At 41.9% G+C, this 12,954-nt stretch overlaps 1 non-coding gene and 2 pseudogenes across 1 annotated transcript; all 3 read right to left on the reverse strand.

The window, feature by feature from the left end:
* Window positions 1-5,474: 5,474 nt before the first annotated feature.
* On the reverse strand, window positions 5,475-5,642 carry LOC124177062 (annotated as a pseudogene).
* A 4,472-nt stretch (window positions 5,643-10,114) lies between these two features.
* On the reverse strand, window positions 10,115-10,295 carry LOC124177059 (annotated as a pseudogene).
* A 971-nt stretch (window positions 10,296-11,266) lies between these two features.
* On the reverse strand, window positions 11,267-11,451 carry LOC124177055. The gene has a single exon (XR_006869509.1). It is a non-coding gene; the product is annotated as a U2 spliceosomal RNA (small nuclear RNA).
* Window positions 11,452-12,954: the final 1,503 nt, after the last annotated feature.

A 12,954-nucleotide genomic window follows, 5' to 3' on the forward strand; every position in this document is an offset into this window, starting at 1 on the left:
TACGATGCAGCGGAATCATTCGAACGACGCCGAGATAAGATAAACAGGAAAATTTTTCATCCATTAAAACTCTCGCCATGAACAAAAAATCTCATGTCCTCCACAAAAAAATTATATTTTGTTCTTTATGATCAAAGTAAGTCAGTTTTTATTGTGCAGTTGAAAAGAATATAAAATTTGCTGAAGGTAAACAAAAATTAAAGTGGCCTTTATATTTGAATTTAGATAAATAATTGAGATTGAAACCGAGCATGAGTAAAAATCTCATAGCGCGGGTACTGAAGGGTTAACGAACTCCGTTCTTTCTGTGCTCAGCCAAATACCGGAAAAACGTGGATTATCAAGCAAGCTGCAGTTTAAATAAGATCCGATAACCCGAAGCCACGCGAATTAATTTTAAACTATAGTGCGCATACGCATGGTGTACCTATAGATCAGACTCACAACGTCGAATCTCGGGTTTACCGGTGAGATTAACCCACGTAACAGACACACCGATTTACTTCTCCCGGGAGTTAGTAGGTGTAAAGTCAACGTCGCATGTGTGCGTGAGAAGAGATCCGCGCGTCAACGTTGCCTGGACAAAGCGTCACACATACAACCCTGCGAATAACATCTGACAATGAGCCGGCGCAGCTGAATCGAAGAGCAAATTTCCCATCCCACACCCATCTATAAGAAAAAAAAACCTTTCAACCAATTGTTTGGTGTGTAAGCGTGCAATGGATCTTACAGTCCTCTGCATTCTCATATATTGCACTGCTACATCGCAGTTTTGACTCAAGAAAACGCTGACAAAGAAAAACCCGCGCGTATGAGCGAATCATTTTGTGTGAGTGCGCGTAGAAACAACACAGGTCTGCAACAAAATCCTCCTTCAAATGAAATATTACAGATATAAAGGTTTTAATTTGCCGAATCTATAGGTACATGTTTTCCATTTGTTGCTGTGACGTATAAATTACGTTATATGATTTTTTTTATTGTACAAAATGCAAAATTCGTTTTCTTTTGTTTTTGCATTTACACTGCTTTCACCTATTTAAATAATGTCTGTATGTAAGTGCATACAAAACTAGTTCGAACTGATAGAAATAGAAAGAAAGATATCGTCTTAACCGGTGTTTTCACACCTCTGAAATGTATGTAGAGCCAATGTATGCGACTGCGCAGTTCTTGTTGTATATTCGTGAAAAGAAAGATAACTACGTAATAACTAGAATTATACTAGTAGATATATTTTCTGACGATTTTAATTTTAAAATTTTTTAACTTCACAACTTTTTTTTCATAAATATCGATGCTATCATTAGTGTATTATTATAAATTGTGAGCAAATATGGCATTTTCTTGCAAAAAACATTACGTAAAAAGTATACGTCGTACACATTTTTTATTACTATATTTCGATACAAGAGCATCAAACTTATTATAATTATATACAATATAATATGGAGAATCAAAAGTTTTTGTTTTTGCAGACCAGCGTATTAAACGCCGAACGATCCGCGGCATAGCCGCATTGTTTATGTTTTCACCGGACTCGACAAAAGAAGGGTATCGCTGTTACCATGCCGAACGGCGAACACAGAAGGTAGAGGAAGGGGCAAGGGGAGGTAACGCCACAGAGTCGAGGCCGTAAACACGGTATAACGTATACACGCGTCTTGCTCGAGCCCGCCCAACACCCCGCGGTCTCCGCTTTCATCCAGCTGACCGACTACGACGCTCGCTCAAACGAGCAGGCTCCGCCTCACAACAAAAGCGTGACTTAGTTCTTCCAAGGCAGCTGACCAGGTCAGTAGGCGCTGTGAGGAAGACACGAACGATTCGAACACGGTCTCGTGTAAGGAAAGATTCAGAATCTTCTGCGTTGACTCAACAAGTAAGCGCGTTAGAACACGCAGTAACGCAGACCGACGAATCGAACGCGCGGGTGAGCGGACAGATGGAGGCGAATAACGCGCGGCTTAACGAGTGGCGTAAGCAACAAGAAGTCGGCGGTTTAGAGCGCGAGAGACGAATAATCGAAATGTTTACGGCCTCCGAGCCTGCGAGCGGATGGTAATACCAGTGATTCACTATCGAGTGAAAATTCGGCATTTGACGGAAATACTAGCCGCGGCTCACGCCAGCGGAGAGAGAACCGCGACCGCGAAATACGAGAAGTCGAACGTCGGCAGGCGGTCAGCCTGATACAAGAACGCGCTGCCGCGAACCGCGCTGCATCTCAAACGACACAGCGTCGAGATTTGTATCGTTTTCCACGCGCTGCGCGAAACGACGAACCACCGCGTCAACAACCAAGGCCGTCATTCAACGCACGTGCGTCCGCGCCGCCACAACCGACCCCGAACAGTCAAAACTCGGCGTATCGCCCGATTCGTAACTTCGCAAAACTCTCGCGCGACTGAAATCTAACGTTTCCATCCGAAGACCTCGCGCCGGAAGATTTTCTACGCGACCTCGAGCGTAGAGCGATCGCCAAAAATCTCACAGAAGAGCTTTTATAAGCGATTCTAGCTCTACTGTGTGGTACTAAAGGTACTAAAACGTTTCTAAATGAATAATACTCTATCTACGTTACGAACGTTACCGTAAAAGTTATTTTTCTGTCGAGCAAAACTTGTATTCCAATTGCTTAACCATTCGAAAAAAAAATATGCGAATAAGCGAAGAAATGCATAGGACTGAAAATACACCTCTCAACAAGGCCTACATCTTTGGTGGATACATGTCGAGATACATGTTTCGTCAGAAAACTCATATTTACCGAGATATTCAGCGAAAAGAACTTTTTCGTTCTGAAAAAATGCTTCAGAGGTCATAACGATAGATTTAAAAAAAATTTTTTTTTTTTTTTGTCAGCTTTTGTGTAACATTTCTCACAAATACGAGCATCGAATTTGAAGTGGGTCCATTCCTTCGAGACGTAGTTTGAATATTCGAGTTATTTTTTAGCAGGCTTCTGCGTTGCATTCGGCATGGAAAGAAGTAATTGAAAAAAGATCACTGTCCCGATCGGATTGTTCCATCACATACATAAATTGATGGGTGACCCTTCCCTTAAGAAAGGCTACTTGTTGGAATTGTTTAGAGCGAGGACACCAATCCGATAATGGAACTTCGCTACAAGTGCGAGCAAGACCCCAGATAGTTCAAAGTTTAACAATACGAAATACAGATTTCGCTTAGCAACACCAATTCTTCTACATCACGTTGCTGTCCGTCGGGATTGTACGCGAAAGAGCAGATAGAAAAAGAATTGGGGGACGTGTCACTCTATTGACATTTCTCTCAATTTATCGAGAATTTTACATCGTTTCCCCCACAAATTACACCGTTTTAAGATTCATTTATCCACACCTTTGACTTTAGATTCGATCCGGTTCGAATGACCATTTTGTGTTGACGACATTTTTCTGATCACCTCAATTAACTGAGGACTAGTTCATGGATTAAATTCTTAGGGACGGAAGGGAATTAAACCATGTAAACGAACAAGGATTGGGTAAATTTTTAGATGAATGAAAAGAGACAACTTGTATTTATTATTGAACGAATAATTCGCACCGCTCTGTAACACCTTGCACGATGTTTAAGCTGCGAAGAGACATAGTCAAGAAGATAACTGCGGCGTCTATGTCTCCACATAGGCCTATGCCACACACTCGGGTTGTAAATATATTTCTGTTCTTTCTATTGTTGTAGCTATTTTCCGTACTTTTCGAGTTTTCTATCCGCGAACCTTTTTTGGGTTTTTCCCTATCCTGCGGTACCTGGAAGGTTAGCCTTCGCCCAGCGTCACAGGGCCATGTCAAATGTGGCGACCAGCTATATAGCGAGCCAGGTTTTTCCAGGTTCCGTTTTCTCGACTTCTTCATCATTCTTTTCAAAAACCTTTTCTATCCTTTTCTAATATTGCTTTCCGGCACGTATGTACCTAACTACCTATTTACGTACGATGCCACAGTATCTAACGAACTTTCGTGCGGAGAGGTCGATCAGTCCACGCGACCTGAGTATTCGACCTCTCACCTATTAGCTCTCAAATTTCTGTACATACTCTTGTAAATAAATCGCCTACGAGTTCCTATAAGCTGTGTCGTTATTCGCATTCACTCGGACAATCACCGCATAACTGTACGGTGACTCTTACGCAGAAGTTTCTCACATCCTGATCCTCAATCGGGCTATTAGACGAGCGACAATCGACATTCGATGGTCGAACTCGACGAGCACAACCGCGTTTGAAAAGTAAACTCAATCGTATTCAAATACGATTGAATTTACGCGCCTACTTATGAATCCTAATCACTTCCCGGTGGGCGAAAATTTTAAAACTTGAATTAGCGAATAAATAGGATAAAATCTAAGTCAAAGGAAGTAAAATAAATAAGTAAATAAATAACAGAGAAAAATAAAAATTCGAACGTGGAGACAAAAAAAAAATAAAAATTTAAAAATCAGCCAAAGAGATTGTCCCGTCTCCTTGCGTCAATGGTACGATACCTGATGAGGTTGTTAATCTCACCACCCTTTTGGTGGAGTGAAAAGGACGTCACGCAAATACGGGAACCCGCGTGCCAACTTAATCTTGCGCGGTGCTTTTATTTTATGAAAACTCAACACTTTATTCAAGTATACGTTTGTTACAACGAAGATTTTAAGTTATAGGTATGGAATTAAGAAGTTAGTAAGTGGACGTGAAGCTAACAGTCAAACAGTGGATGTGACGTTATTAGTTCGATGGTTGTCGCTAGACTGACTTCCGTGATTGACAATTTCGAGTTCCTTAGAAAAGAAGGCGTTGACGTTTACTTCGTTATTCGAATATTAAGAAACAGATGATTGGTCAAGCAAATCGGAAAACCCAAGAAGGTGGTCCAGAAGTCGCCAATCACGGAAGAGTTGTAGTTTAAATTGCCAGATGGAAAATCTGGCGAAAATACTGAGAAAATAAAAAATGTGCGTAGGCTAAAAACGAGGATGCACTCTATAATAAAATTATATGACTGACAGCTGGCACGCAGACTCGACAAATTTCTTGACTTAGAAACTTCCCGAGTTTAAGGAATAAAATCCGAACGTGACGGTTAGCGTGGACACCAAGATTAAAAATATTCAAAAATTGTCCATTTGGCAGTGTTTCGCATTAGAGACGCAAAACATAAGGTTGCCGTATGGACGTAGAATAAAAAAGCAAAAGTTGAGAGATAGAGTTTGCCAGCTTGTCAGATGAAGGGCTTATAGCCTTCGTTTATGGCCTTCGTTTATGGCGGTCAGGTACGAAAGCATTTTTCGCATCTGACAGCCCATCGAGTGAAAATGTAAATATAAGAAAAAATCATCGAAAGACATTACAAACGATATTACGATCACTATAGTTTGTTAGTCTAGATGCTGCTTGACACGCAACAGAGATAAAGAGCTACTGGGTTTTGGTAAGTGACGGAATCTTCTGTTTATGAGTGTCTAAGTGGGCCGCTCCCTGCGGTACTGCAATGCCGGGCCGACCAGCGGTAGAGCCGGAGCAAGCCCCAGACACTCCGCCACCTTCTAAAAATTTTTTTCATGCAAATCGTAATGCATTTCAATTATTTGTAACAATAAGATAAGTTTTAAAAAACTAAAAAATTTATTTATTTTCAAATAATATATTTCATTTATTTCGAATAAATAGTGTTTTTAAATAAATAACACAACTGATCACATTCCTTTACACTGATAAGTAGATTTGTTTGAATATGTAAACAAACATGGCCGCTACGATGCAGCGGAATCATTCGAACGACGCCGAGATAAGATAAACAGGAAAATTTTTCATCCATTAAAACTCTCGCCATGAACAAAAAATCTCATGTCCTACACGAAAAAATTATATTTTTTTCTTTATAATCAAAGTAAGTCAGTTTTGATTGTGCAGTTGAAAAGAATATAAAATTTGCTGAAGGTAAACAAAAATTAAAGTGGCCTTTATATTAGAATTTAGATAAATAATTGAGATTGAAACCGAGCATGAGTAAAAATCTCATAGCGCGGGTACTGAAGGGTTAACAAACTCCGTTCTTTCTGTGCTCAGCCGAATACCGGAAAAACGTGGATTATCAAGCAAGCTGCAGTTTAAATGAGATCCGATAACCCGAAGCCACGCGAATTAATTTTAAACTATAGTGCGCATACGCATGGTGTACCTATAGATCAGACTCACACCGTCGAATCTCGTGTTTACCGGTGAGATTAACCCACGTAACAGACTCACCGATTTACTTCTCCCGGGAGTTAGTAGGTGTAAAGTCAACGTCGCATGTGTGCGTGAGAAGAGATACGCGCGTCAACGTTGCCTGGACAAAGCGTCACACATACAACCCTGCGAATAACATCTGACAATGAGCCGGGGCAGCTGAATCGAAGAGCAAATTTCCCATCCCACACCCATCTATAAAAAAAAAAATCCTTTCAACCAATTGTTTGGTGTGTAAGCGTGCAATGGATCTTACAGTCCTCTGCATTCTCATATATTGCACTGCTACATCGCAGTTTTGACTCAAGAAAACGCTGCCAAAGAAAAACCCGCGCGTACGAGCGAATCATTTTGTGTGAGTGCGCGTAGAAACATAACACCGGTCTGCAACAAAATCCTCCTTCAAATGAAATATTACAGATATAAAGGTTTTAATTTGCCGAATCTATAGGTATATGTTTTCCATTTGTTGCTGTGACGTACAAATTACGTTATATGATTTTTTTTATTGTACAAAATGCAAAATTCGTTTTCTTTTGTTTTTGCATTTACACTGCTTTCACCTATTTGAATAATGTCTGTATGTAAGTGCTTACAAAACTAGTTCGAACTGATAGAAATAGAAAGAAAGATATCGTTTTAACGCTGTTTTCACACCTCTGAAATGTATGTAGAGCCAATGTATGCGACTGCGCAGTTCTTGTTGTAAATTCGTGAAAAGACAGATAACTACGTAATAACTAGAATTATACTAGTAGATATATTTTCTGACGATTTTAATTTTAAAATTTTTCAACTTCACAACTTTTTTTCATAAATATCGATGCTATCATTAGTGTATTATTATAATTTGTGAACAAATATGGCATTTTCTTGCAAAAAACATTACGTAAAAAGTATACGTCGTACACATTTTTTATTACTATATTTCGATACAAGAGCATCAAACTTATTATAATTATATACTATATAATAAGGAGAATCAAAAGTTTTTGTTTTTGCAGACCAGTGTAATAGACGCCGAACGATCCGCGGCGTAGCCGCGTTGTTTATATTTTCACCGGACTCGACAAAAGAAGGGTATCGCTGTTACCATGCTGAACGGCGAACCCAGAAGGTAGAGGAAGGGGCAAGGGGAGGTAACGCCACAGAGTCGAGGCCGTAAACACGGTATAACGTATACACGCGTCTTGCTCGAGCCCGCCCAACACCCCGCGGTCCCCGCTTTCATCCAGCTGACCGACTACGACGCTCGCTCAAACGAGCAGGCTCCGCCCCACAACAAGAGCGTGACTTAGTTCTTCCAAGGCAGCTGACCAGGTCAGTAGGCGCTGTGAGGAAGACACGAACGATTCGAACACGGTCTCGTGCAAGGAAAGATTCAGAATCTTCTGTGTTGACTCAACAAGTAAGCGCGTTAGAACACGCAGTAACGCAGACCGACGAATAATACCAGTGATTCACTATCGAGTGAAAATTCGGCATTTGACGGAAATACTAGCCGCGGCTCACGCCAGCGGGGAGAGAACCGCGACCGCGAAATACGAGAAGTCGAACGTCGGCAGGCGGTCAGCCTGATACGAGAACGCGCTGCCGAGAACCGCGCTGCATCTCAAACGACACAGCGTCGAGATTTGTATCGTTTTCCACGCGCTGCGCGAAACGACGAACCACCGCGTCAACAACCAAGGCCGTCATTCAACGCACGTGCGTCCGCGCCGCCACAACCGACCCCGAACAGTCAAAACTCGGCGTATCGCCCGATTCGTAACTTCGCAAAACTCTCGCGCGACTGAAATCTAATCGACCTCGAGCGTAGAGCGATCGCCGAAAATCTCACAGAAGAGCTTTTATAAGCGATTCTAGCTTTACTGTATGGTACTAAAGGTACTAAAACGTTTCTAAATGAATAATACTCTATCTACGTTACGAACGTTACCGTAAAAGTTATTTTTCTGTCGAGCAAAACTTGTATTCCAATTGCTTGACCATTCGAAAAAAAAAATGCGAGTAAGCGAAGAAATGCATAGGACTGAAAATACACCTCTCAACAAGGCCTACATTTTTGGTGGATACATGTCGAGATACATGTTTCGTCAGAAAACTCATATTTACCGAGATATTCAGCGAAAAGAACTTTTTCGTTCTGAAAAAATGCTTCAGAGGTCATAACGATAGATTTAAAAAAATTTCTTTTTTTTTTGTGAGCTTTTGTGTAACATTTCTCACAAATACGAGCATCGAATTTGAAGTGGGTCCATTCCTTCGAGACATAGTTTGAATATTCGAGTTATTTTTTAGCAGGCTTCTGCGTTGCATTCGGCATGGAAAGAAGTAATTGAAAAAAGATCACTGTCCCGATCGGATTGTTCCATCACATACATAAATTGATGGGTGACCCTTCCCTTAAGAAAGGCTACTTGTTGGAATTGTTTAGAGCGAGGACACCAATCCGATAATGGAACTTCGCTACAAGTGCGAGCAAGACCCCAGATAGTTCAAAGTTTAACAATACGAAATACAGATTTCGCTTAGCAACACCAATTCTTCTACATCACGTTGCTGTCCGTCGGGATTGTACGCGAAAGAGCAGATAGAAAAAGAATTGGGGGACGTGTCACTCTATTGACATTTCTCTCAATTTATCGAGAATTTTACATCGTTTCCCCCACAAATTACACCGTTTTAAGATTCATTTATCCACACCTTTGACTTTAGATTCGATCCGGTTCGAATGACCATTTTGTGTTGACGACATTTTTCTGATCACCTCAATTAACTGAGGACTAGTTCATGGATTAAATTCTTAGGGATGGAAGGGAATTAAATCATGTAAACGAACAAGGATTGGGTAAATTTTTAGATGAATAAAAAGTGACAACTTGTATTTATTATCGAACGAATAATTCGCACCGCTCTGTAACACCTTGCACGATGTTTACGCTGCGAAGAGACATAGTCAACAGGATAACTGCGGCGACTATGTCTCCACATAGGCCTATGCCACACACTCGGGTTGTAAATATATTTTTGTTCTTTCTATTGTTGTAGCTATTATCCGTATTTTTCGAGTTTTCTATCCGCGAACCTTTTTTGGGTTTTTCCCTATCCTGCGGTACCTGGAAGGTTAGCCTTCGCCCAGCGTCACAGGGCCATGTCAAATGTGGCGACCAGCTATATAGCGAGCCAGGTTTTTCCAGGTTCCGTTTTCTCGACTTCTTCATCATTCTTTTCAAAAACCTTTTCTATCCTTTTCTAATATTGCTTTCCGGCACGTATGTACCTAACTACCTATTTACGTACGATGCCACAGTATCTAACGAACTTTCGTGCGGAGAGGTCGATCAGTCCACGCGACCTGAGTATTCGACCTCTCGCCTATTAGCTCTCAAATTTCTGTACATACTCTTGTAAATAAATCGCCTACGAGTTCCTATAAGCTGTGTCGTTATTCGCATTCACTCGGACAAGCACCGCATAACTGTACGGTGACTCTTACGCAGAAGTTTCTCACATCCTGATCCTCAATCGGGCTATTAGACGAGCGACAATCGACATACGATGGTCGAACTCGACGAGCACAACCGCGTTTGAAAAGTAAACTCAATCGTATTCAAATACGATTGAATTTACGCGCCTACTTCTGAATCCTAATCACTTCCCGGTGGGTGAAAATTTTAAAACTTGAATTAGCGAATAAATAGGATAAAATCTAAGTCAAAGGAAGTAAAATAAATAAGTAAATAAATAACAGAGAAAAATAAAAATTCGAACGTGGAGACAAAACAAAAAATAAAAATTTAAAAATCAGCTAAAGAGATCAAGAGCTACTGATTTTTGGTAGGTGACGGAATCTTCTGTTTATAAGTGTTTAAGTGGGCCGCTCCCTGCGGTACTGCAATGCCGGGCCGACCCGCGGTAGAGCCGGAGCAAGCCCCAGACACTCCGCCGACTTCAAAAAATCAGTTTAATATTCTGGGTCCCTAATGGGGAGCGTATCTGATTTTAAGCTGACGAGAACAGATGAAAGGGCGTTTATTAAGCAAACAATGTTCCCCCGGGCTTACAGTTGCTACCCCGGGGGTGGTAGATTTACATGATTCGCCCCTGGTGGTGGCTTAAATAAATAAAATACATAACATATGTATGAATAAAAATTTTGCATCTTTGGCTAAAAGTCGACTCAAATAAATATTGAGATGCATGTACTCTAGAGACTAGAATGAAAAGAAGACAGAAAGTAAAAAGATAAAAAGATAGAGTCTTTGGCTAAAATAAAATACAAACTTACTAAAGTACATGTAGCTCGTAAACAATAACGGTAAATGTAAAAAGGTAGAAATGTTGGTTTTGAGATCGGGCGGAATAATAAACGGTTGGATGTCGGTAGATATTTGTGTCTAATCTTTATTCAACACTACATTACGTGTGAGGTGCACAACAAGTAAAGGGAGGATATATATATATGTATATATATGTATGTATGTATGTATGTATATATATATATATGTATACATATATATATATATGTATACATATATATATATATGTATATATATATGTATATATATATGTATATATATATCAGATACAGAGAACGGAAGTGGAAGAACATGAACTATACAGTCTTAGATTATGTAGTTCGACTAGCCGTTGATTATATAATGAATGTAGATCTGTCTGTCTATCATACATTCCAACAAGAAATAGAGTAAAATAAATAAAAGATCAAGTCTTCAGCTGAAATACAATAAAAAGAACTAAACGGTTAGGGACTGGCCCCTCCCGGCCACCGACCTCCAATTTAGGTAAAATAAAATAAATAGATATAAATATAGATATTGCATACGCTTAACCTAAAGGGACGCGACTTCAATTAGGCTCGCGAGCGGCGAACTTTTGCCTGTTGAAATACTATTGTCCTTGCACGCTGTCGCCAATGAAACGTTCAGTTTATTCGCGGGCTTTGTTTCGCCAAAACTTCACACGCGATGTGTGATATTTAGCGCTCTGATGTTAAATTCCTAGTGGGCCTGCTCCCTACGGTACTGCAATGCAGGGTCGACCCGCGGCGAAGTCGGAGCAAGCCCCTGACACTCCACCACCCTCCAATAATCAGATTAATATACTGGCTCCCCAATGGGAAGCGTATCAGATATTAGGCTGATAAGAACAGATTAAAGGGCGTTTATTTAACAGAAAAATATTCCCCCGGGCTTACATTGTTTGCCCGGGGGTAATACGAATGCATATTCCGCCCAAGGCGGTGGCTAACAAAAATAGGTATATAAAAATTTCAGTCTGTGTAAATACTGTGGTAAAATAAAAGGAAGGGACATCTTTGGCTATACCACCATGGTTGAATTAAAAATTAAGTTGCATGCACTCCAGGGACTAGAACATGGAAAGAAGAGAAGTAAGCTAAATCCTGGAGTGCATGCAACTTGTTAAAACTAAAAACAGTACAGACGGATAAAAGTATAAAAAAAAAAAAAAATAGGTCAGATAGATTAAATAGAAAGCATTAAAACATGTGGCTTAAGCATATAGAATATTAAAATGCAAGGCCCAGCCCCTACCGGCCACCGCCCTTACATGTAAATAGAAGATATAAAAAATACAAAGCAAAAAGAGTGAAAAGAAAAAGTTGTATAGATAAAAAAGAAAGGGAAAAAAGAAAGGGAAAAAAGAAATCGATAAAACGCATGCAAGGCGTGCAGCTAAACTTAAAGATTAAAATGTTGTTGGGACGCAGCCTAGACTTGGCCCGTGAGCGGCGGCCCTTCGCCGTTCAAAGTGTTGCTCTCGTTTACTCCCGTGCTACCCCCCAAGAGTCCGCTAATCTCAGGCACGCGGTATTGCCTGACGCCCGAGACGTGCTCCACGTATATATCGCGGGACCAGCGTATGGTCTCCGAGACAATGAGCCGGCGCATCAGAGCTGCATACCTGTTACCGATATGCAGCTGCTTCAGCACCGACTCATTCCTCAGGTCCCACGAGCCGAGGGCGCCGACGACGAACGCAGAGACCGTCACTCGGTAACCGCGCCTTCCGAGCTCATCGGCCAGGTGCTTGTATTTCAAAATCTTGCGTCCCCTGGCCTCATCGAAAGCTATTCTACGGTTCTCGAAAGGCACGGTCACATCGACGATGACGATGCTCTTTGAGGGCTCGTGCCTGACCACAATGTCAGGTCTGAGAGCCCCCAGTTCCCCGTCGACCCGCCGTTAAGCCCCGTTAAGGGGCAAGACGTCTAGGCGCGCGCGGTGGACAAAGCGCCAATCATCGAAGCGGGTGAAGCTGCCGCCGCGGAGGAAATGGTTTGAGAACCTCGACCACGACGACACCTCGAATACCTTCCCCTGGTCCGGCTTCCTGAGAAGTCTCTGACCGTAGTGCTCCGCCCATGCCGCCCGCAGTCGGCGTACAATTTGGCCTCGCGCTCGCGGTGGCACCACCGTCGTCCGCCCAGCCGAGCCCCGGATCTCCACGGCCAGCTCCCCAAGCTCGGCAGACCATCTCTACTTCAGGCCCAGGGCCTTCGCGCTCCTCCTCGCCGCATTCCGAGCCCTCGACCACAGTGAGGAAGTGTCCCCCCCGTCTCTGGCAAGCCCATCTTCCAGCGAACCGGAGAGATAGGCCGCCAGGTCGTAGCGCGACGGGTCCCGTCCAAGTTTCCTGGACACCGCCCGCACCAGTGAGCTCCA

Source organism: Neodiprion fabricii, chromosome 2 (genome assembly GCF_021155785.1).
Source record: "Neodiprion fabricii isolate iyNeoFabr1 chromosome 2, iyNeoFabr1.1, whole genome shotgun sequence".
Taxonomy (NCBI): domain Eukaryota; kingdom Metazoa; phylum Arthropoda; class Insecta; order Hymenoptera; family Diprionidae; genus Neodiprion; species Neodiprion fabricii.